At 41.3% G+C, this 26,998-nt stretch overlaps 1 long non-coding RNA gene across 2 annotated transcripts in view; it reads left to right on the top strand.

Moving 5' to 3' along the window:
• LOC138753773 (uncharacterized) overlaps nucleotides 1-20,879 on the top strand; it is an 83,396-nt gene extending 62,517 nt beyond the window's left edge. Inside the window, exons 3-4 of one of the 2 annotated variants that reach the window (XR_011351425.1) lie at nucleotides 1,500-1,574; nucleotides 20,706-20,879. This is a non-coding gene — a long non-coding RNA (uncharacterized lncRNA). The remainder of the gene's footprint in view (nucleotides 1-1,499; nucleotides 1,575-20,705) is intronic. The other variant, XR_011351429.1, reaches the window with a different exon arrangement.
• The last annotated feature ends 6,119 nt before the right edge of the window (nucleotides 20,880-26,998 follow it).

Here is a 26,998-nt window from a genome sequence, read left to right on the forward strand (position 1 = left end):
GCAATCAAGAAACTTAACATTATCCAGCATGGCTAAGTTATTCCTGCACCACCGTGGCTGTAGATGGCACAGTCCATAACATGCTCATATTTAACTAGCACATTAGGGTTAGGGTTAGGTTTAGGGTTAGGACTGGGAAGGACATCAGCCATTCAGGAAAGTTGTCTCTTCTCCAAGTCAAAGGAGACCCTGACTTCAGCATCACTTGGCATATGACGAGCAACGTCCGACCGAAACAGACTTCAGTGGTTTGAGAAGGAAACTCACAATGTCTCCTGAGGGACAAAAATGCAGGGCAAGAGAGGCACTATATCGCCTGAATGAATTAAGGAGAAGCTCTCTTTTTTACACCTTGGATTGACTAAGATTATTGTAACATATACTGTTATTTTAGTGGGATGGAGAGGAGTTGGAAAAGGATGATCAATGGATAGAAGTTTTAATATTGATACTTAATGGCAAGAAAATGGAATTTCATTGGTATTAATATTAATGGAATTCAGAATCCAATAAAATGAAAAAAGTTAAATTATATGAAAAAGATTAAAATGGATATATCTTTTTTGCAGGAAACTAATTTGACTGAAATAGAACATGAGAAGTTAAAAAGAGATTAGGTTGGATCAGTATTGGCTTCTTCATTTGATTTTAAGTCCAGAGGAGTAGCTATATTAATAAATAAAAAATTACCAATTAAAATATTGGATACAACTATAGATAAAACAGGGATGGGTCACGTCTCCAGAATGGAGGACCATCGCCTTCCCAAGATCGTGTTATATGGCGAGCTCTCCACTGGCCACCGTGACAGAGGTGCACCAAAGAAAAGGTACAAGGACTGCCTAAAGAAATCTCTTGGTGCCTGCCACATTGACCACCGCCAGTGGGCTGATAACGCCTCAAACCGTGCATCTTGGCGCCTCACAGTTTGGCGGGCAGCAACCTCCTTTGAAGAAGACCGCAGAGACCACCTCACTGACAAAAGGCAAAGGAGGAAAAACCCAACACCCAACCCCGACCAACCAATTTTCCCCTGCAACCGCTGCAACCGTGTCTGCCTGTCCCGCATCGGACTTGTCAGCCACAAACGAGCCTGCAGCTGACGTGGACTTTTTACCCCCTCCATAAATCTTCGTCCGTGAAACCAAGCCAAAGAATGTAATGATTAATTGTAAAATTTATTCAGAATATTGGACATTAATGAATATATATAGACCAAATGTATTTGGGAAATTTATACAAGATATTTATATGCAATTATCAAATGCTCAGGGGAAAATAATAATGGGTGGAGATTTTAATTTTACTTTTGATTCAAAAGTAGATAGATCAGGTGGAAATATTGTTAAAATAAAAGAGTTTAAATCATGATAGATTTAATGAATGAGATGAAACTTGTTGATAGGTGGAGGAAAATTCATCCCAATGATAGGGACTATTCTTTTAAACATAAGACATGTTCACATATTAATACATTTTTAGTCTCTACACAATTACAGAAGATTGAATATCAAGCAAGGATGCAATCGGATCATTCACCTTTAGCGATGTCAATTGCGTTGAAAGAACAAAATGTAAGTTATAGATGGAGATTTAATACAGTACTTTTAAAGAAGAAGGATTTTTTGTGAATTTAAGAGACAACAGATAAAGTTTTTTCTAGAAATTAATGAATACTTAGTAGCAAATAAGTTTATTATATAAGATTCTATACCTGCTTTCAGGTGGAATAGCTGGGAGATTGCAGCTCCAGATCTGGGTGTGTGTGTGTGTGTGTGTGTGTGTGTGTGTGTGTGTGTGTGTGTGTGTGTGTGTGTGTGTGTGTGTGTGTGTGTGTGTGTGTGTGTGTGTGTGTGTGTGTGTGTGTGTGTGTGTGTGTGTGTGTGTGTGTGTGTGTGTGTGCGTGCGTACGCATGCATGCGTCTGTGTGCGTGTGTGTGTGCGCGCGAAGTGATATTCAGGTGGCAGCACTGAAGGCGCTGCTCTGGCACCTGAAAGGTCCACAGCAGGGATAGGTGACATGGAGCAAATGCCGGGTCTTGTTGACTATGGCCGTAGTACCGTCTCCTTTCAGGTGCCGACGGGAGCACTTGGAAGTGGAGAATACACCTATCCGAGGCGGGTGGTTAAGTACACCTCGGGTCAGGATTCTCCACTTTCAGGTGGCCTCCCAACAGCTGCATTCAGGTATTTTGGGCGGCTTTACGTTGGGGTATTCTGCCCACCTGAAAGTGGCTTTTGAAAATCTATTTAAGAGGACAAATAGTAAGTTACACATCTAAAATAAAGAAGGAATATATCTAAGAAGTAGATCATTTAGAAAAAGATATTGTATTTAGAAAAGGAATTTCATCTTCATAAAAATGAAAAAAATCCAAAATCATTGGAATCAAAAAAATTGAAATTTATTACAATAAAATCTTATAAATTACAAAGACGTACTGCACACACGACAGAAATATTATGAATTGGGCAATAGAGCCCATAAAGTTTTAGCATGGAAACTTGAACCAGAGCAATTATCAGGAACAATAATAGCAACAAAATGAGAAACTGGTCAAATAACATATGAAATGCAAGAAATTAATGATGATTTTAGGAATTTCTATAAACAATTTTATCAAACCAAATCTTTAAAGGATGAGGAAAAAAATAGATGAATATTTATCACAAGTTACATTGCCTGAATTAAATGTCAATCAACAAATGGAATTATTAAATTCCTTTACGGATGTTGAAGTAAATGATATTTTTATGTCTTTGCCAAATCCTAGGGCTCTGAGACAGGATGGTTTCTCTCCAGCGTTTTATAAGGAGTTGTTAATTCCTGCTTTTATGCAACCTTTGGATCAAATGAGAGACTCTAATAACTTACCAGAATCTTTCAAAACAGCATTAATAACAGTTATTCCAAAAAAAGGGCAAGATCTTTTATTACTATCGTCTTATAGACCGATATCATTATTAAATATAGATTATAAAATTGTATTCTAATTATTAGCTAACAAATTAACTAAATATTTACCTAATTTAATAAATATGGATCAGGATGGCTTTATTGAACATAGAAGATCCATGGACAATGTAGTTAAACTTATGTTTATTAAATGTAACACAGAAATAAAAGATACCAGCAGTAGCGGTAGCTTTAAAAGCAGAAAAAATCATTTGATAGACTAGAATTGGACTTTTTATATTAAGTACTGAATATTTTCAGAATTTCATATGATTTTATAAATTGGATAAGAGCTTTGTATAATCATCCAAAAGCTAAGGTGGTCACAAATAGGTAAATATCTAAACCTTTTCCATTAGAAAGGTTATCTAGACAAGAATGCCCATTATCACCATTTTTATTTGCATTGGCTATAGAAACATTGGCAGAAGTGATAAGAAGAGATAATGAGATTAAAGGCTTTACGATAGAAGATAGAGAACATAAAATTAGCTTGTTTGCAGTTGATGTTATATTATATCTTACAGTACCAGAAATATAATTGAAATGTACAATTGGCAGAATATGGTTTGATATCAGGTAATAAAGTCAATGTAGGAAAGAGTGAAATGATGCCTATGAATGATGGGAACTATACATTAAGTAGGCAGGTGAAGAAGTTTAAGTGGCAAAAGGAAGCAATTAAATATTAGGAATTAATATTGATATAAATTTAAATAGTTTATTTAAACTGAATTATTCACCATTACAAAAAATAATTAATGAGGATTTAAAGAGATGGACAGATTTACCAATAACTTTAATAGGAAGGGTAAATTGTACAAAGGTGAATATTTTTCCGAGGTTGTAATATTTATTTCAGTCATTACCCATTCCTATACCAATGAAGTTTTTTCAAGAATTAAGTAAAAATGTAAGAAAATCTATTTGGCATGATAAAATGCCAGGGATACCTTTGGAAAAACTAATTTTGAAAATTTGATCAGGGAGGATTACAGATGTGATTTAAAAAAATTATTATAAAGCAGCTCATTTAATATTTCTATCCTCCTGTTATCAAATTGGGGAGAACATTGTGTGGGTACATATTGAAATGAATAATATAGGAGAAAGTAATCCAGAACATTTTTTGTATAAATGGAATGAAGAACATTTGAAAGGAGTACCAAATTATAAATATTTATCAAGACATGGAAAGGAATTCATATAGAAATAGGAATTAAGAACTACCAAATAGCTAAGATGAAGTTAAAGCAGAATCCACTTATTCCTTTTACCTTAAATAATATTTTCTTTGATATCTAGCACAATAATGGGATAAAGAGGATAAAAGATAATTTCTTAGGTATTTTTTCTTGACTTTTGAACAAATGAAAGAGGAATACAACATACCAAATAATACAATTTTTTCATACTTTCAGTTTAAATCATATTTGAAAAAGAAATTAGGTGTGAATTTTAGACTTCTGAGACAGAGCCTATTTGAATATTTATTAATTAATACATTTATTGAGAAATGTATTACCAATATGTATATATCATTACAAGACACAATGCAGAAAAGGAATTATATAAGTAAAAAAGAGATATACAAGAAATATACAAATTCATGATGAGGCCTGGTCAAGATTATACCAGGAGAGTGTAACCAATACAATCTATGTTAGATATCAAATGATACAACATAATTGTTTTACACCAATTATACTACACTCCGTATCAACTACATGAACTTAATTCAAATTGTTCTGACAAATGTTTCAGATGTAACGAAAAAAGCAGAAAGATTATTACATGCAGTTTTTTCGAGTGAAAAAAGTGGGAAAATTTTGGCAAGACTTGAATATATTATTGGGACAAATTATGAAGATATAGATACTAAAAGAAACCAGAATATTTTTTGTTTGGTGATTTATATAACACAGATACGAATTCAAATTAGATAAATATCAATGAAAATTTTTGAGTGTAACGATGGCGGTGGCACAGAAATGTTCAGCAGTAACATGGAAGTCAGATAACTTTATACATTTGAATAGATGAAAATTCAAAATTGTATACCATTGGAAAAGATTACTTATAATTTAAGGAATTAACCTGAGAATCTTTATATGATTTTGAAACCATAAGAGTCTATCCACATCGTCCAAAACATCTGCTCCTCCCAATTAATACGTACAAGATAGAATAATATGTTAGGAATATTTGAATAGTGAATGATAAATACATTCAGTTTTTTTTTCTCTTTTCTTTTTCTTTCTCTTTTTCTTTGGGGAGGGGGATTAAAAGAAAAACATATTTTTGTTACATTGTATTGTTATATGATGAAGAATTATATGTATATATCGATGCAAATGAAAAATAAAATTTTCAAAAAATAAAGGAGAAGCTCTCTTGTAACCACATGTATTTCACATTTCTTTCTTTATGGCTACCTGTCTACATCCTCACATAGGCCATGCTTCTTATCGTTTCATAGACCCCAACTGAGTGTAATCGAAGCATTTGGTCTGAACAACCCTATCCACAACAAAGAGCATACACAATGATTGGCAGGCAACTTTTTCCACAAATGCTTATCACTCAAATTGGCCCCAACCTCCTTCATGAAATAACAATATGGTTTAATGGATGCAAGTTCTGGGGAACTCAATGCTATTCTGAAGTTTGAATTGTCTTGGAAGAATACAAGACTTTATTTGAGCATCAATGCCCACTCAGCAAACAATTCATTCTCTTGTAAAAACACTATGCTGGAGAAACTCAGCAGGTAAAGCAGTGTACTTTACATAGCAAAGATAAAAATACATAACCAATGTTTCAGCCGTATGCCCTTCATCAAGGTATGAGCAAAACATGGGCAAGTACCAAAACAATTTGGAGTGGGCAGAGGGGTTGGGGATGAGCACAATTCCATAGGCAGGAGGTAATTGGTGAATAAGGGAGGGAGAGCATGCCAGCAAGCAGAAGAAGGAGGGATTGCTCTGTTAATGCAGAGGGAAGGGGGTAGAGATCGGGAGGAAAGTAAATAGAGGGATAGGGAATAGAGGGAGAACAGGGAGTGGACTTGCAGAAACCAGAACAGTTGATGTGAATCCCATCTGATTGCAGAGTATTAATGGGTTCTCCTCCAATTTACAGATGGCCTTGGTTTAATGGTGCATGAGACCATGGACAAACATGTCAGCAGAGAAGGAGGGGGGAGGGGTGTGCAGAATTTAAATGGTTGATTACTGGGAGATCCCTGTCATTGATGGAGACAGAGCAAAGGTGCTAAGCAAAGTGATCTCCCAGTCTGTGTCCAGATCACAAAATCATAAAACGTTTGATGGAAGATGATATAGAGCAGTAGTTTTCAAACATCCCCCCCCCCTAAATTTACATTCCACCTTAAGTAATCCCTATGCCAGTGGTTCTCAACTTTCCCTTCCCATGCATGTTCCACCTAAAACCATCCCTTACTAATCACAGAGCACCTATGGCATAAGGATTGCTTAAGATGGAATGTGAAGTTTTTTTTGGGGGGAGGCGCAGTTGAAAACCCCTGGTCTAGAGCATAAATAGTTATTTATATTATTAATAGAATGTTTTTAATAGATTGTTAGTTTATCAAGCATGGGATTTCCTTCAAATGCTGTCACAGCAGTTGGAATTCTAAACAGATAAAGCAGGTAATCATGTAGAACAAATTGATTCTCCCTTGTAGCTTGCATGTTAACCAAGTTGTACTCAGCCTTAGCTTGTATAATAAACACTTGTTAAAAGGATGGAGTGATTTATGATGCTAAAGGTGCTATCTAAATTCAAGCCTTTGCTGAAGTGTTCTTGGCTTGTGTCTGTGAAAGAAAAGGCATCATAATGCTGGAAGCTTTTCCTGTGTTTTCTGGCTGAATCTTTGTTGCTGGCACTACTATATCCAGAAGTATGGACCGCCTTGGTCATAATTTGCCGAGATTTTTCCTTAAAAGCTCCAATGGTGAAACATCTTTCAATGCTTTGATCTAACAATAAACTCTAATTACCCATTCCACAATATAATACAGGTTGAGCTTTCAGGAAGATGATTCACCAGATGGGGAATAAAAGCAAATATTAACTTGTGGCGACCCACTTAACAGCAGGCAAACCAGCTCCCAAAATGCCAGATGTGGTGTGGGAAAACACAGGAAATTGACCTGCATCCAACACAGGTTTTGAAGCTGGGATGATTACATCACTTCCTGTCCAAGTGACAGAAGAAATGATGTATATAAGCCCAGCATGGAGGTGTCAGTCTTGCACTAGACTCCATAGTGTGTACATTGACATCCCTGTGTATATCTCAAATTGACAATGTGCACAGCAATTCCACAATGTGTACACTGATGTCTATAGTAGCTCAATATAGAATACTTTGCAACATTGGTGACCCTGATAGAAACATAGAAACATAAAAGATAGGAGCAGGAGTAGGTCATACGACCCTTCGAGCCTGCTCCGCCATTCAACGAGATCATGGCTGATCTTAAAGTTCAGTACCCCGTCCCCGCCTTCTCTACATAACCTTTAATACCCTTATACTGAAGAAATATATCTAATTCCCTCTTAAATATATTTAATGAACCTGCCTCTACTGCCCTCTGTAGCAATGAATTCCACAGATTCACCACCCTCTGGGTAAAGAAATTCCTCCTCATCTCGGTCCTAAATGGTTTGCCTATTATCCTCAAACCATGGCCCCGGGTTCTGGATTTTTCCATCCTTGGAAACATCCCATCTTCATCCATTCTGTCCAGTCCTGCCAGAATTTTATATGTCTCTACAAGATCCCCTCTCAATCTTCTAAACTCCAGCGAGTACAATCCCAATTTGCGCAATCTTTCCTCATAAGTCATTCCTGCCATTCCAGGTATCAGCCTGGTGAATCACTTCTCCACTCCCTCCATTGTAAGAACATCCTTCCTTAGATAAGGTGACCAAAACTGCACACAATACTCCAGGTGTGGTCTCACCAAGTCCCTGTACAGCTGCAGTATGTAATCCTTGTTCCTATACTCAAACCCTCTTGATATGAAGGCCAACATACCATTTGCCTTTTTAACTGCCTGCTGTACCTGCATACTCGCCTTCAGAGACTGGTGTACAAGTACCCCTAGGTCTCTCTGCACTTCCCCATCTCTTAATCTATTGCCATTCAAATAGTAATCTGCCCTCCGGTTTGTATTACCAAAGTGGATAACCTCACATTTATCCACATTGTAGTGCATTTGCCATATATCTGCCCAGTCCCTCAATTTATCCAAATCACACTGGAGCTTCCTGACCCCCTCTTCTGTGCACACAACCCCTCCTAGCTTAGTGTCATCTGCAAATTTGGAGATATTACATCCAATCCCCTCATCCAGATCATTAATGTAAATTGTGAACAGCTGGGGTCCCAGTACAGATCCCTGTGGCACCCCAATGGTCACCGCCTGCCACTCAGAAAATGAGCCATTTATCCCAACTCTCTGTCTTCTACCTGCCACCCAGTTCTCAATCCACATCAATACTTTTCCCCCAATCCCATGAGCCTTGATTTTGGAAGCCAGTCGTTTATGCGGGACCTTATCGAAGGCCTTTTGGAAGTCCAGGTTCACCACATCCACTGGCTCTCCCCCATCTATTTTACCTGTCACCATCTCAAAGAATTCCAATAGATTTGTCAAGCACGATTTACCTTTTGTAAATCCATGTTGACTCCGTCCGATCCCTTCTCTGCTAGTCATATGCTCCGCTATTACATCCTTAATAATGGATTCCATCATTTTGCCCACTACTGATGTAAGGCTCACTGGCCTATAATTCCCCGCTTTTTCTCTACCCCCCTTTTTAAATAGTGGGGTAACATTAGCTACCCTCCAATCCATGGGTACTGATCCTGAGTCTATTGAGTTATGAAAAATAATTCTTAAAGCATATGCTATCTGAATGGCCACTTCCTTAAGTACCCTAGAATGTAGATTATCAGGCCCTTGGGATTTATCTGCCTTCAATCCCATCAATTTCCCCAAGTCCATGTCCTTACAGATACTGATTTCTTTCAGTTCCTCCCTTGCATTAGACTCTATGTTTCCCAACATCCTTGGGAGGTTATTTGTATCCTCTCTTGTATAAACAGAACTAAAATAAGAATTTAATTGGTCTGCCATTTCCTTATTCCCCATTATATATTCCCCTGATTCCGACTGCAAGGGACCTACTCGGGATTTCACCAATCTTTTCCTCTTGACATATTTATAAAAGCTTTTGCAGTCGGTTTTTATATTTGCCGCAAGCTTACTTTTGTAATTTATTTTTGCTCTCTTGATTAATCCCTTTGTCCTCCTTTGGTGCATCTTGAACTGCTCCCAGTCTTCAGTTGTGGTACTTTTTTTGGCCAATTGATATGCTCTCTCTTTGGACCTAATGCTGTCTCTAATTTCCCTTGTTATCCACGGTTGAGTCACCTTTTTGGTCTAAATGATATTTGGACCCCAACACGAAATATTTTCTTTGATGCACGGTGTGGCTCTGAAACTGCCAATCTTTTGGACTTCACAACCACTTGTATGGTTTGACCAATCAGAATCCCAATAACATCTGATTCCATGCAGTACTACTATGTAGTAAGTGCCTGGATCAAGAGATGGTGTGCCGAGTTTACGATTGTTTTGCAGCAGCCTCCGGAGGAGGGGCAAGTAAATGGAGTTCAAGAGACTGCTCATCCATACCTCTGGCCTCTCATAATGTGAGCGAGCGGCCAGTTTACTTCACTTGGATGGCTTGGGGAATGGGACCCCTTCTGCGCTCATGAATGAAATGCTGGCACTAGCGGAAGGGCATAGACCCTGCCTCCTGTTCGTGTGAGCTTTCTTGGAGCAGTTGCCAGAAGATATCCACATGCTGCTGGCCGATGGGGATTATAGTGACCTTCAGAGAGTCGTGGCCCTTTCTGCCATTCTTTGGCGGGTTGAGCAAGAAAGCGTGACATCCGCAGGACAGGTCACCAGATCCCACTCACAGCAGCAGGACAGTGCAACTCCAACATTAGACCGGTAGCAAGGTTGATTAAATCCATTGTCAGACCGCCAGTCGACCAGGAGACAACAGATGGTGTTTCTACCATCAACGATGGGGTGCAGAAGCTCGCTGCTGCCAATCTCCCTGTGAAGCTGGCCATCAAGACAGCCTTTTATATGTCTGGGATAAACATTCTGGCTGGCATTTCTTGGTGGATATAGGAGCTGAGATCAGCGTGCTTCCCCCTTTGGGCATGACACAGTAACAGAAAACACAGGTCATAAATGAAAGCCACACACTGCAGTACTATCCAGACATTTGGCATGTGTAGAATCCTGCTTCAGTTCAGTGATACTAAGTTCACATGGACATTCACATTGGCCACTACTGGGAGGTAATTTTCTCAGAGAACATGGCCTGCTGGTTGATCTAGAGGAGCAAAGGCTCGTTCATACTAACACTTTCCAGACCTTCACCCTAAGTGATGCCAAGCTGCCAGCCCTGTATTTAGACTCTTATACCCTTTCAGAGAAAGAATTTATCCAGTTGTTGGCAGAATTCCCCACAATAATTATGTCACAATTCACCTCAGTGATGCCGAAACATGGGGTGCAGCATCATGTATCAAATAAAGGGCCACCGTTGCATGCCCGAGCTTGCAGGCTCCCTCCAGATAAACTTTGTCTGGTCAAAGAGGAGTTTGAAAGGATAGAGGACATGGGTATTGTACAACAGTCCGATAGCTCCCGGGTATCCCTGCTCCACATGGTACGCAAGGCTACAGGCAGGTGGAGACCCTGCAGTGATTATCACAGGTTGAATGAGGTTACTGCACCACATCACTACCCGGTACTGCATTTACAGGACTTTATGTCCAACCTGCAGGGTCCCTGCAGCTCTTCCAAGGTGGACCTGGTCCGGGGGAATCATCAAATCCCAGTCCATCAGGATGACATTCCAAAAATGGCTATTATTACACCGTTTGGCCTTTTTGAATGCAGAAGAATAACTTTTAGGCTCAAGAACGCAGAGCAGACTTTCCAATATTTAATGGACAGAGTGGGACATGACCTTGACTTTACCTTCATATACCTAGACAACATACTTATCGCTAGATGCAGTCGTTAAGAACATCTGTCTCACCTGTGCAAGATTTTCACTCGTTTGAATGAGTTTGGGCTGAATATGAACCTGCCCAAGTGTCAATTCAACTTTCTGGCCCATAGAATCAACAAACTCAGAGCAAAGCCACTACCGGCGAAGGTCAATGAGATCTGGACATTCGCTAAACCCAGCACTGTTAAAGACCTCCAGGAGTTCATTGGAATAGTAAACTTTTATCACCAGTTTCTACCATCAGTGGCTTGTATCATGCACCCACTCTTTGCCCTGGTGTCGGCCAAGGCAAGGGATGTCACTTGGGATGAAGGATCATTAGCAGGATTCAAGAATGCCAAGGAATCACTGGCTAATGCTGCATTGCTGGTCCACCCAAGAACAGATGCATCCAGTACAGCAGTAGGAGGGGTGCTTGAACAGTACATCGATGGGCATTGGAACCCATTGGCTTTCTTTAGCAAGGTGCTCAGACTATCAGAACTCAAGAACAGTGCTTTTGATCGAGAATTGTTGGCTCTGTACCTAGCTATCAGACATTTCAGGTACTTTCTAGAAGGCAGGCATTTCACGGCTTTTACAGTCCACAATCCATTTATATTTGCCTTCACTAAGGTATTAGATCCATTGTCGGCTCATCAACAGAAGCATTTATCATATATTTCTGAGTTCACGACGGCCATCAAACACACCTAAGGAAAGACCAACGTAGTGGCAGATGCACTGTCTCGCCCGGCCATACAATCTGTGCAAACCTTAGCCCAAGGGGTGGATTATTTTGTGCTCGCGAAAGCGCCACAGGCAGACAAAGAAATTCCATGTTACAGAAGAGAAGACTCGAACCTGCAGCTGGAAGAAATTCTGGTCAGCCCAGGGGAGTTCAAACACCCGTGTGAAGTATCTACAGGTCGCCCTTGCCCAATCATTCCAGTGGCCTGGAGGTGGCAAGTATTTGACGCAGTACACAGTTTGGCATATCCATCAATCAGAATGACTGGCGGATGGTAGCCAACATATTTGTGTGGCATGGGCTTTGAAAACAGGTCAGCAATTGGGTGAAGACATGCACTTGTTGCCAGACATCCAAAATTCAGCAACACACGAAAGCCCCACCACAATCTTTTGAGCCAACATATCGGAGGTTTGACAACATACATGTGGACATTGTCGGCCCCCTGCCGATGTTATGTGGTTCCTGTTTTCTTCTCACTATAGAGGCAGTTCAACTGGCAGACATGACTACCAACACCTGCGCCAGGGCCCTCATTTCCACCTGGATAGCAGGTTTCAGTCTGCCAGCACATATCACATCTGATGGGTGCCCAATTCACATCAAGCCTGTGGTCAGCAATGAACACTTTGCTTGGAACCCAGGTGCACCACACAAATGCGTACCACCCACAATCCAACGGACTAGTAGAAAGGTTCCACAGGCATTTGAAATCATGCCATATGGCACATCTACAGGGACCTAACTGGGTTGAAATTGCTGTGGGTACTTTTGGACATATGAATGGCACCTAAGGATGATATAGATGCCTCATTGGCAAAGCTGGTCTATGCATGCCCCCGATGGTTCCAGCAGAATTTGTATCAGATTCACAAGGATGGGAAGAGATACCTGCAGTGGTCCTAAGCAAGCCTCTGCGAAAAGCTCAGTTCTTTAGCATCTGTACTGACATCTCAACATGGTCAGGCCAGGCCTTACATATTCCAGAACTTGCAGGACTGCAAGTACATTTTCATACAGAAAGGAACACACCTAGCACCATTCTAGCGTCCATTTGAGGTACTAAGACACAATTGTTCAATATACATTTTGGACTTTGGAGGCAAAGAGGAAGTTTTGACCACCTTAAACCTGCCCATCTGGATCTGGACCACCTTAAACCTGCCCATCTGGATCTCGGCTGCTTCAAACCTGCCCATCTGGATCTGGACCACCTCAAACCTGCCCATCTGGATCTGAGCCACCTGAAAACTGCCCATCTGGATCTGGACAGACTAGCCATGGTTCAGGCACCTCGGCTGAGAGGAAAGCCGCCCAAACAAAAATATATATAGATTTTGGGGATCCACAACAGGATTGTTGGCTCTGGGTGGGGAGTTGGAGGGGGTATCATGTGGTGACCCATTTTCAAGCAAGCGAACCGGATCCAAAAATTGCAGTTGTGCTGTGAAAAATGCAGGAAATTGACCTGCATCCAACACAGGTTTTTTATCTGGGGTGATGGCATTATTGACGTCACTTCTTGTCCATTTGACAGAAGCAGTGATGTATATAAGCCCAGCATGCAAGCCTGGAGGGGTCAGTGTTGCACTAGACTCCACAGCATGTGAATTGACTCCCCCTCGAATACATCAACTCGACAATGTGTACAGCAATTCCAGAACATGGAATCGGGTTCAAACTTTCAAAACATACATGTGTCATAGGTTAATTGGGGTATTTGAGTGGCACAGGCTCATGTGTTGGAAGGGCTTGTTACCATGCTGTATGTCTAAATTACTTTATTAAAGCAGGGCACAAAGAAAAATGTCAAGATATTCACATAAATTCAACAGGATATTGTGAAAAGGAAGTCATGTTTGATAAATCTATTGAAGTTCTTTGAAGAAGAAATAAATGCTACAGGTAAAGGGGAACCTGTGGATGAACAATACGAGGATTTGCAGAAGGCACAAAACAAAATGTCATGGCAGAGGAGGAGACATATTAGCTGGCTGAGAGAAAACAGAGGGAATAACTGGGAGCATTTCCGGTTGGGAAAATGCAACAAGTGGTGTGCCACTGTGCCATTTCAAGGTTTTATTATTGAGTTGGATTAATATTTCGTACAATGGATGATTGGCTGCAGATGACCACATTGCAGGGATGAAAGTTCATTGTAAAGAAGAAGCAAAGTGGCTAAACAGTGGCAACTTGGATTTCTATGTGTAATTATGGTTTCCCCAATACAAGGAGAATGTGGAGACTTTAGAAAGAGTATGGGTGTTTTTCCAAGGTGTTGCCTAATTTAGAAGTTTTTCTCTGGAGTGTAGGAGACAGTGGGACCACAAGATGGAGGAGTACAAAATTATGAGAGTCATTAATGGTGTGACAAGTCAAAATCTTTTCCCCAGGGCAACAACGTCACAAACTAGAGGACATTTGGTTAAGGTGATGGGTAAGAAATTTCAGGGAGATGTGCAGTCTAAATATCTTATACAAAGAGTGGTAGGTGCCTGGAATAGGTGCCAGGCATAGAGATGAAAGAAGAGACTTCAAGATGGACACATGAATATGAAGGATTTTTCATTTGATTTGGACATCATGTTCAGCATTGTTGTGAGGAACATAGGAACAAAGGAAGTAGGAACAGGAGTAGGCCAAAAATGACCCATCGAGCCTGCTCCGCCATTCAATACGATCATGGCTGATCTAATTTATGACCTAACTCCACCTACCTGCCATCTCCCCATATCCCCTAATTCCTCTATCATGTAAAAAATTTATCTAACCGAATTTTAAATATGTTTAATGAAGCAGCCTCAACCACTTCCCTGGTTAGAGAATTCCAAACATTCACTACTCTCTGGGAAAAACTATTTTTTCTCATCTCTGTCCTAAATCTACTCCCTCGAATATTGAGTCTGTGTCCTCTCGTTTTAGTTTCCCCGGCCAGCTCAAAATACCTTCGTACATCTATCCTATCCATAACCTTCATAATCCTATATTTTTCTTTAAGATCTCCTCTCATTCTTCTGAACTCGAGCGAATACAATCCTAGACGATTTAATCTTTCATCATAAGTCAACCCCTTCATCCCTGGGATCAACCTAATAAACCTCCTCTGGACCGTCTCCAAAGCCAGTATATCCTTCCTCAAATATGGAGACCAGAACTGGACACAGTACTCCAGGTGCGGTCTCACCAGTACCTTATACAGTTGCAACATTACCTCCCTACTCCTGAATTCAATTCCTCTAGCGATGAAGGCCAACATTCCATTTGCCTTCTTAATAACCTGCTGCACCTGCAACCTAACTTTTTGCGATTCTTGCACAAGCACTCCCAAGTCCCTCTGCACAACAGCATGCTGTAGTTTTTCACCCTTTAAATAATATTCAGCTCTTTTATTTTTCTTGCCAAAGTGGATAACCTCACACTTACTAACATTGTACTCCATCTGCCAGACCTTTGCCCACTCATCCAGCTTAACTATATCCCTCTGCAGACTCTCCACATCCTCATTACAATTTGCTCTTCCACTCAATTTGGCAAACTTGGCTACACCACATTTTGTCCCCTCCTCCAAGTCGTCAATGAAAATGATGACCAGTTGTGGGCCTAACACCGACCCCTGCGGCACCCCACATACCTGCCAACCTGAAAAACTCCCATTTATCCCGACTCTCTGCCTCCTGTCAGACAACCAATTTTCAATCCAGGCCAATATACTTACCTGGACTCTATTTTGCTGTAACTTACTGTTAAGTCTCTTGTGCGGCACCTTATCAAACGCTTTCTGGAAATCCAAATATACAACATCAACCTGTTCCCCTCTATCCAACGCACCCATTATATCCTCAAAGAATCCTAACAAGTTTGTCAAACACGATCTTCCCTTTCTAAAACCATGTGAACCCTTACGCTCCAAAAGTTTCACCATTTCATCTTTAATGACGGCTTCAAGCATTTTTCCAACTACAGACGTCAAGCTAATTGGCCGATAATTTCCAGTTTTCTGCCTACATCCCTTCTTAAAAAGTGGCGTGACATTTGCTGTCTTCCAGTCTGCCAGGACCTGCCCAGAATCCAAGGAATTTTGGTATATGACCACCAATGCATTAACTATAACTTCTGCCATTTCCTTCAGAACCCTTGGATGCATATCATCAGGACCAGGTGATTTGTCTGGCTTTAGTCCCATTAGTTTCTCCATCACTACTTCCTTTGTAACAACTATTTTATCAAGGCCCTCCCCAACATTCACATCCTTAACTCCGTACTTGGGCATGCTGAGCGTGTCTTCCACCGTGAAGATTGACACAAAATATTTGTTCAATACCTCGGCCATTTCTTCATTTTTTGCTACCAGTTTTCCTTTCTCATCCTCCAAGGGTCCTATGTTAACTCTGGCCTCCCTCTTCCATTTTATACATTTATAAATTTTTTTGCTTTCTGTTTTTATATTTTGTGCCAATTTACTTTCATAATCCTTTTTCCTATTTCTTATTACCCACTTTGTAACCCCTTGTTGTTTCTTAAAGTTATCCCAATCTTCCAGTTTCCCACTGCTCTTTGCAGCTTTGTACACCTGCGCCTTCAATTTTATACTCTCCTTTATTTCCTTTGTTAACCACAGTTGATTTTTCCCTCCCTTGCTGCCCTTTTTCCTGACCAGAATATATCTTTGTTGAGCATTACAAAATATTTATTTGAAAATATTCCACTGTTCCTCAACTGTTTCATCAATTAGCCTGTGCTCCCTGTCCACTCTGCCCAATTCCTCCCTCCTCCTATGTTAGTCACCCCTGTTTAAGCATAATATATTAATTTTAGATTTAACTATTTCCCCTTCCATCTGAATAAGAAATTCAATCATACTATGATCGCTATTTCCCAGATGGTCTCTGACTATTACATCATTTACTCTACCTATCTCATTGCACAACACTAGATCCAGGAGAGCACTTCCTTTTGTGGGTTCCTTAACATGCTGCTTAAGAAAGCTATCGCGGATGCATTCTATGAAGTCCTCTTCCAGACTCCCACGACCAACTTGATTTTCCCAATCTATGTGGAAGTTAAAGTCCCCCATGACTACTGCCGTATCATTATTACATGCCTCACTTATCTCTCTATTTATTTCCTGTGCCACTAAACTATTGTTATTTGGTGGGCAATAGATAACACCTACCATTAATTTTTTCCCTTAGTTATACTTTATCTCTACCCAAATGGACTCAACATTATGCTCTTTGGATCTTATATCATCCGCCTGGAGCTCATCTTTGATTAAGAGTGCAACTCCACCTCCCTTACCATCCTATCTATCTCTTTGCACCAGTCTGCTACCCTTGAAAGTTTATTTTCCATTTAGGGTCACCTTGTAGCCATGTTTCCGTGATGGCTACCAAATCATAGGCATGGGTACCGATTTGCGCCTCAAGTTCACTAACCTTATTTCTAATACTGCGGGCATTCAGATAAAGTGCCCTGATGCTCTTTGTCCTTTTAATATCTAGTGACTTCTGTAACCTTTTCTTTTGATTTTTCTGCCCACTATTTTACTTTGTAATTTTCTTAACACTATCATTGACCCGAAAACTCACTGCACCATCTGATTTTTTACTTTCTCCTCCCAACATTACTTTTCCTATTTTACTTTTCCTGGCCATTACTTTATCTTCCCTACCCTTTTCCCTATCACTCTGGTTCCCATACCCCTGCCAAATTAGTTTAAACCTTGCCCCACTGCTGCACCAAACATACTTGCCAAAATGTTGACACCTTTTGGATTTAGGTGCAACCCATCCCTCTTGTAAAGATCATGCCTTCCCCAAAAGAGATCCCAATGATCCAAGAAGCCAAATCCTTGCCTTGTACACCAGCACCTCAGCCACACGTTCATTTTCCTTATCCTTACATTCTTTTCATCACTTGCCTTTGGAACAGGTAGTAATCCCGAGATCACCATCCTAGCGTTCCTGTCTTTCAGCTTTCGTCCCAGCTCACTGTAATCCCTTTTCATTACCTCCTCCCTTTTCTTGTCAATGTCATTTGCACCCACATGTACCAAGACATCAGTGTCGACTGAAGAGACTGCTCCTGTTCTGTATTGTTCCGTGTTCCACATAAAGGGATAGATCCAGTTAAGTAAGTGGATAAAATCTTGGAAATATAATTGTGGTAAACCTCTGTAAGTTATGATTGGCTGCTGCCGGCTGGACATGCCTCCCAAGACCGATCCTACCCATAGTCCTTTGCATGCTCCCCATTTCACTCTGCCTTGATCAGTCAATGAGGTTGACAGCTTTTCCAGTCTATAGTTAATAAAAGTCTATCAATTTCACAATTTCAGTTTTTTGTGATTATTAATAGTGGATCAATTTTATTAACTATAAATTTTCAAAAGAGATGGAGCAGTACCTGAAACCCAACATAGACGCTTGATCTTCTCACTCCCCAAACATATTCGAACTCTAGCTAAACTGTTTTGAAGACTTCCTGATGGTGGCCTCATATGTTATCACAATAGTTGAAAACCAAACTGAGGGTACTCTCCTCTTGAGTCGAACCCCTGGTATTCCCGATGATCAACAATCCCAGCTTGTCGACAGAGGCCATGGGGATACTGAAGGCCCAGTATCACAGGAAGATAAATTAGGTCTACACCAGGCACATCCTGGCCACCAGAAAGTAGCGACCTGGTGAATCAAGCGTCAAGTACCTGCAGACCCTCCCAAACCAATGCAGAGCATGTGACTTCAAGGCCATGATGACCGCCCAGAACGCTAAGGACCTCATCCGAAACACTTACCTGGCTGGCATCTGCTCCAGGTACATATAGCAGAGATTCCTAAAACAAAAGGTACTTGATCTACAGAGGGCAATTGAACTGGCAGAGTGCTGGGGGTGGCCGTCCAAAATGCAGATGAGTACTCGGCCACCTCTTGGTCACTGCAGGTGCTGGTACCTTGGGATGGGAGATCATCCCACACCATGAGCGACTGTTCACTGACACCATCCCACTCTTCTAGTGACCTGACCTCAGCCGCTGTTGCGGGTAATCAACCCAAATATTACTTCTGTGGGCAGAGTAAACACCCAAAGAAATGCTGCCCTTCCAAGAAGGCAGTATGTGCTAGGTGCAGAAATAAGAACATTCTGCCAAAGTCTGCCAGTCCAAACCATTCACGAAACGTAGCAGTGCTGTGTGAGGCCACAACTTACAAGATCACAAGGCAAATCTCTGTAAATTTCTCCAGTCAGCAAAGCGCCTGAACTTTATTTATAACGAGGATAAATTGTGTTCCAGACAGCATGACTACTCATCCTTGACTAGGTGGTTGAGAACAGCTTCATTGGCCGCAACCCTTATCCCATGCATCTGTGGCTGGAGCTACCTCTACTAATACTCTCAAAGCATTGAAAAAATGTCTAGGGTTCTTCTCATACTACACTCATTGAGTCCTCAACTATGCAGACAAGGTTCGCCCATTGGTCAAAGCCACTGCATTCCCCCTGCTGTCAGAGGTCCAAGGTGTATTTGACTGTATCAAGGATAATATCGCCAAGGCAACCATGCATGCTATAGTCAAGTCCACACTGTTTCAAGTGCAAAGTGGTCATCCGACTACTTACAACTATGACATCCTCTACCGGCCTGGCAAATTTAACGAGCCACCGGACGTTCTGTCCCATGGGACTTGTTCCAATGTTCAAATGGAGAGACTGTACACCCTCCATAATAAACTCAGTCACCCCCGGAGTGACCAGTTTTTTTCCATTTTATTAAAGCTTGAAACCTACCATACTCCACTGAGGAAGTCTGGACAACCACTAAAAACTGATAGGTGTGCAATAAATGCAAACCACCATTTTTCTGACCAGATACAGAATACCTGATCAAAGTTACCCATCCCTCTGAGCGCCTAAGCATTGCTTTCAAGGGGCCCCTCCCTTCCTCCAACCAGAATGTCTTCTTTCTTACAATCATCGACGAATAATCCTGTTTCCCTCTCACCATCCCCTGCCCAGACATGACCATGGCTACATTTATCAAAGGCATCTGGACCATCTTTAGGACTTCATTCACAACAACTGGGGGACCTCATTTATGAGTGATGAGCTGTGGCAATACCTGCTGCCCAGGGTGCATCACCATGAGCATTACCACCAGCTACAATCTAGAGGGACTGGGCACGTGGAAAGCGAGAATGCCATGGTCTGGAAAACCATCTTGGCACTGAAGTCACATGAACTTCCAGTCTCCCAGTGGCAAGAGGTCCTTCAAGTACATTCCATTCCTTTTGGTCACTTTTATATATGGCCACTAATAAAACACCTCATGAACAGATTTTGTTTTCCTTTCAGAAGTCTGTGTTAGGGTCTAGGCTACCCACCTGGCTTACCTCCCCAAGACTGGTCCTGCTTCGAAAGCACACCCATTGGTCGAGAGAGTCCGCCTTCTACATGCTAATCCCCAGTATGTCTACGTTGTCTTCCCTAATGGGCGCAAGGACACAGTCTCGATTTGAGAACTGGAACCATTGCGCACTACTCCAACCACCACTGACCACCAACAGACACTCCTCCCTCCCCGCCCCCCCCTCCCCATTGCTACCTTAGGGTAGCCTACGGCTGACCACTCTACACCCCTGGATACTGTTGTCACCCATGATCCACCAGCAGCACACTCCCTTACCCACTTACCTGTTCCCCTCCACCAACAAAATGTAACGGGTGATGACAGGCCAGCACCACAGGCTGCTCAGGCCATTATGGCAGCGCCCCAAACATAACCATCGCTCACTGTGGCAAAGGAGACCCCCTGACAGACTTAATCTGTAAAATATATGTAGAGTATGTATATTTGTTTCATTTTCTTTTCTTCTCACCCTGCAGGATTCTTGTTGAAAAGGATGGGTGAATGTGGTAAACCACTTTTATGCCATGATTGGCTAGACACGTCTCCCGAGACTGGCCTTTGCGTGCTCCCCATTTCACTCTGCCTCGATCAGTCAATAAGGTTGGCGGCTGTTGTAGTCTATAGTTAATAAAAGACTGATAGTTTCACAATTCTAGTCATTTGTGATTATTATGGTGCATCCAAGAATATAAAGTGAAAAACATGAAATTGTCCACTTTGGCTGGAAAAAATATGGAAGGAAGCTAATTATCAAAATTATATGAGATTGTAAGCTCCGAAATGTTGAGGGATCTGCTGAATTTACAAGCAGCCATGATGCAGTGTGCGCAAATAATTAGGAAAACTAACTAAAATGTTATTGTTCATTGCAAGGGGAACAGAATAGAAAAGAAAGGAAATAATGTTTGAATGAAAAATAGGTAAAGGTGAAACCACATCTGGAGTACAACATATAATACTGATCTTCATATTAATTTGTCAGAAGCATTTCAGACTAAATCCTATTCATTCTTTGAAGAATGGTTGGACAGGTATGACTTGTCTCTGCTGGACTTGAGAAGAGTGAGAGTGCATTTGGTTAAAACATATTTGATTCTGAGGTGTTTTGACAGTTGCGGCGGAAGCATCCAAAAATAAGAGGTTGCCCAATTAAGATAGATGAGGTAAATTGTTATCTCTCACAGATCATTTGTAAGAGCAGTGGAAGCAGAAACATTGAATTTTTAAGGCAGAGTAGATAGATAATTGATAAGGAAGGGGGCAGAATGTTATCAGGAACAGTCAAGATGCAAAGTTGAGATTATTATCAGATCAACTGTGATCTTATTAAATAGAAGCATAAGGTCAAGGGTTGACACACAAATAAAACTGCGGCTGCTGGAATTTTGAACAGAACAATGAGAAACAGGTTGCTCACTGGGTCAGGCAGCATCCATAGAGAGAAATAGATAGTCAATCTCAGAATTTATTGTCACGCACAAGTCACAAAATTCAGAATTTTGCGACAGCGTCACAGAGCAAACATTCAATAGAGCACAAAAAGTAAGGCGGTGTCATTTATTGAGGGAGAGTTGGAGGAGGGGCGAACACCTTGTTGATTAGTGTGGGTGTGTTTCTTTTTTCAATGCATGTCGATGATTTAGATGATGGACTGAATAGTTTTGTGGTGAGGTTTGCAGGTGACACCATGATGAGTGGACAAGGAGGAAGTGACGAAGAAATCGAAAGGTTGAAGCGAGAATTTGACAATTTCGGAGAGTGGGCACAGAAAAGGCAGAGGAGATACAATGTTGAGAAATGTACAGTTGTAGACTTTGGAAGAAATAATATCAGGCAAATCATTATTAAAATGTGGAGAAAATGCAAAATTCGAAAGTTCAGAGGGACTTGGGGATCCTCGTGTAGGATACCCTAAAGGTTAACAACCCGTCTAGATTGGCAGTAAAGAAAGCAAATGCTATGTTGGCATTCATTTCAAGTAAAATAGTGCACAAGAGTAAAAAGGTGTTAATGAGGCTCTATGGGACACCATTTGGAGTACTGGGTGCAGTTTTGGGCCCCTTATCTTCTAAGGGATGCATTGATGTTGGGGAGAGTTCAGAAAAGATTCACGAGGGCTAACAGATGTGCAGTGTTTATCGGTGCTGTGTATGGGGAGGCTCCCTGCCAATTGCTGGTGATCACATGACCTTCCTGCCTGAAACTCATTCGGAAGTCACACCACCCGTCAGTACATGGTGTACTCTGTTTCACTCAAAGTTCCAAAGTTATAGACAATGTTACAAACTTCAGGTAGAATGTCAGCGAAGATTGGGCTCAGACCACTTGTCAGTGTACACCTGCCATTGGCTGGTTCAAATCATTTGGCGTTCTTATTGGCTAGACCCATGTATTTAGCACCAGCATAGAGAACACTTGCTCTCTCTCTCTCTCTCCCTCTCTCTCTCTCTCTCTCTCTCTCTCTCCCTCTCTCTCCCTCTCTCTCTCTCTCTCCCTCTCTCTCTCTCTCTCTCTCTCTCTCTCTCTCCCTCTCTCTCTCTCTCTCTCTCTCTCTCTCTCTCTCTCTCTCTCTCTCTCTGCCTTGTTGCTGTTGCAGATGTCGCTTGGAAGGGTCATGGGTGAGGTGCACACTGCACTGAAGCTGAGCTGTGATATTACTACTGCTCAAATTGCTATAGATTAATACTAGGAGTAGAGCTGCCGATCTCAACTGATCAGGGGTCCGAAGACATGAGAACACCCTTGTGGGTACAGTGGTACCAGATGCACCTCCCTTTATTCAGGGGTCCGGAGGCTGTGTATCACCCTTGCTTATAAGGTTCACATGAATGCATCATTTGTGTAAATTAATACTTGTATTCTGTCTAACATTCGTCCCCGTTTGTTTGCTGATACAATCAGTTGCCACGCTCCTTTATAAATTATGCATGTATATTCCCATGCTTCCTTATAAATTGTGCACATGTGTTCCCACACTTTCTTATAAATTGTGTGTGTATGTTCCCACACTCCCTTATAAATTATGCATGTATATTCCCATGCTCCCTTATAAATTGTGCACGTGTTCCCACACTTTCTTATAAATTGTGTATGTATGTTCCCACACTCTCTTATAAATTTTGTGTGTATGTTCCCACACTCTCTTATAAATTGTCTGTGTATGTTCCCACACTCCTTTATAAATTATGCATGTATATTCCCATGCTCCCTTATAAATTGTGCACATGTGTTCCCACACTTTCTTATAAATTGTGTATGTTCCCACACTCTCTTATAAATTTTGTTTGTATGTTCCCACACTCTCTTATAAATTGTGTGTGTTTGTTCCCACACTCTCTTATAAATTTTGTGTGTATGTTCCCACACTCTCTTATAAATTGTGTGTGTATGTTACCACACTCCCTTATAAATTGTGTATGTTACCACATCCCCTTATAAATTGTGTGTGTTTGTTCCCACACTCTCTTATAAATTTTGTGTGTATGTTCCCACACTCTCTTATAAATTCTGTGTGTTTGTTCCCACACTCTCTTATAAATTGTTTGTGTATGTTACCACACTCCCTTATAAATTGTGTATGTTCCCACACTCTCTTATAAATTGTGTGTGTATGTTACCACACTCCTTTATAAATTGTTTGTGTTTGTTCCCACACTCCCTTATAAATTGTTTGTGTATGTTACCACACTCTCTTATAAATTGTGTGTGTATGTTCCCACACTCTCTTATAAATTGTGTATGTATGTTCCCACACTCTCTTATAAATTGCCTCTCTTCTTAATTGTTGTGTTAATATAGTTATGTTTGATTGCAAACCCTTCTGTCCAGACTCGTCTCTCTTTTAACCCATCGAACCTGACACTTTCTCAATAAAACAATTGGTTCTTGGACTGTATTCATTGGTGTATAGAAGAATGAGAGGGGATTTCATAGAAACATTTTGAGTGCTGAAAGGATTATAGACAGAGTAGATATGAATAAGTTGTTTCCTTGGTGGGTGAGTCCAGGACAAGAGGGCACAGTCTTTGCATTAGAAGGTATCCATTTAAAACAGAGATGAGGAGAAATTTCTTTAACTTGAGGTTTGTGGATTCATGGAGTTCGTTGCCACATACAGCTGTGGAGGCCTGATCATTGAGGGAGTTTAAGGAGGAGATTGATAGCTATCTAATTAGTCAAGATATCAAGAGATATAGGGAAAAAGCTGGATATTGGAACAAGATGGGGAAATAGTTTAGGTCATGGTGGAGTGGCAGAGCAGGATCTATGTGCTGAATGGCCTACTTCTGTTCCTTTATCTTGTGATCTTGTGAATCTGTTGGCAGCGGGGAAGAAGCTGTCCCTGTGCCACTGAGTGCTCATCTTTAGGTTGCTATACCTCCTTCCCGATGGTAACAGAGTGAAGAGGGCATGTCCTGGGTGGAGGGGATCATTCAGGATAGAGGCCTGCTTTTTTTAAGATGCCACCTCATATAGATATCCTCAATGGAGTGATGTCTGGTGTCTGTGATGTCGCAGGCCTAGTCAACAACCCTCTGGAGCTTTATCTTGTCCTATGATTTGGCATCCCCATACCAGTCAGTAATGCAACCATCCAGAATGCTCTCCACAGAACATCTGTAGAAGTTTACGAGAGCCTTTGGTGACATATCAAAGTAGAGCCACTCACAAACTTTCTTTGTGATGGTATCAACATGGAGGCTCCAGGACAGATCCCCAGAGATGCTAACACCCAGGAATTTGAATTTCTTGACCTTCTCCACTACTGAGCCCTTGATGAGGACTGGGTCTTGATCCCCTGACTCCCTTTCAGATTTAGACCTTGAGTCTCCATCCAATGCAACACCATTTTAACTCCACACCCCACTGCCACATTGATACGTCTATCCATGGCCTTGCATACATCTCGCAAAGTGGAGTAACAACACCTTATATTCTCTCTTGGCGATATCCAACCAGACAGTATCAATATAGATTGATTCCACTTGATCTGTAGCCTTCCTGCAGCAAATTGTGCTTTGTTCCCCATGAATGCATCTCAATTCTCCCCCCTCAGTTCATGAACATCTCAGGCAGATGGCCGATTCACTACAAGATCTCCCTGCAGGGATCACCTCTTCTGTGCAAAATCACTGCAGATTTCCTTCACCTGTCTGACACCACTTTGAAATTCCTGAAACAAATATGAGGAGCTCAACGATATCCTTAGTGGCTAATTCTGTCAGCCATAGCATTGACTTCCTTTTATAACAAAGCCCACTGAATCCTTCATCCAAACTAGGAATTCTCTGCCTTTCCACTGCAAGCTCATCTTAACCATAAGACCCTCATACCCAATTAACTGTTGATTAACTTCCCTTTCTGACTATTAAATGTATTGAGATTGTTGGCAGCTCTTTAATTTCATGTAATATTTATATCTGTCATTATCAACACCCCCTCTCAAAAATGACCTTTCCAGGTGAAGAGCCCAGGCCCAAAGTGTTGACTGTCCTTTACTTCCTATAGATGCTGTGTGACCTGGCGAGTTTCTCCAGCACTTTTCAGATTTCAGATTTATTGTCAGAGTATACACATGACATCATAGACAACCCTGATTCTTTTTCTTGCAGGTAAAGCAGAATTACCACTAATTGGTAGTGTGAAAAAAGAATTGTACCGTACATAATATACATATGTAAACAAATAAATACAAGTAAACAATCTGACTGTGCAATATAGAGAGTAAAAAAAAAACAATAGAGCAAATGTAAGAATCCTTAAATCCCTGATTGAGTTGGTTGTTGAGGAGTCTGATGGGTGGAGGGGGAAGCAGCTGTTCCTGAACCTGGGGGTGTGAGTCTTGTGGCACCTCCACCTCTTTCCTGATGGCAGCAGCGAGAACAGAGCGTGTGCTGGGTGGTGTGGGTCTTTAGTGATTGCTGCTGCTTCTCTGATGGCAGCGTTCCCTGTAGATATATTCAATGGCAGATAATGTTTTACCTGCCAAATCGCAGGACAAGATAAAGCTCCAGAGGGTTGTTGACTCGGCCAGTGACATCACAGGCACCAGACATCACTCCATTGAGGATATCTATATGAGATGGCATTTGTTTTACCTGATGTCCTGGCCTTTGTCCACTAACTTTTACAGGGCTTTACCCTCAGGAGTATTAGTGTTCCCATACCAGAAAGTGATTCTGCTGGTCAGCATACTTTATTCCACACATCTGTAGAAATTTACCAGGGTTTCTGAGGTCATTCCAAACATACGCAAACTCCAGAGAAAGTTGAGGCATTGACGTGTATTCTTCATTCTGCCATTAGTGTGTTGGATCTAGGAAAGATCATCTAATATGGTGACTCCCAAAAACTTAAATTTCCTCACTCTCTCCACCTCTGATTCCCCCCCCCACCCCCCCCCCCCCCATGATCACTGGATCTGCACACCTTTGGCTTTTCTTTCCTGAAGTAAACGATCAGCTCCTCGGTTTTGGTGACATTGAGTGTGAGGTTGACATGAGTGCACCAGTCAGCCAAATTTTCAGTCTCCCTCCTGACTTATCATCTTTTTTATACAACCCACTACCATGGTATCATCAGTGAATTTGTAGATGGTGTTCTTATCATTCTGAGCCACACGGTCATGGGTGTAGAGCGAGTAGAGCAGGGGGCTAAGATCGCAGCCCTGTGGTGCTTCAATACTGATGAAGATTGTGGAGGAGATTTTCTTATCAACCTTCACTGATTGTGGTCAGGAGGTGAGGAAATCCAGGATCCAATTGCACAG

The sequence above is a fragment of the Narcine bancroftii genome, chromosome 1, assembly GCF_036971445.1.
Source record: "Narcine bancroftii isolate sNarBan1 chromosome 1, sNarBan1.hap1, whole genome shotgun sequence".
In the NCBI taxonomy this organism is placed as follows: domain Eukaryota; kingdom Metazoa; phylum Chordata; class Chondrichthyes; order Torpediniformes; family Narcinidae; genus Narcine; species Narcine bancroftii.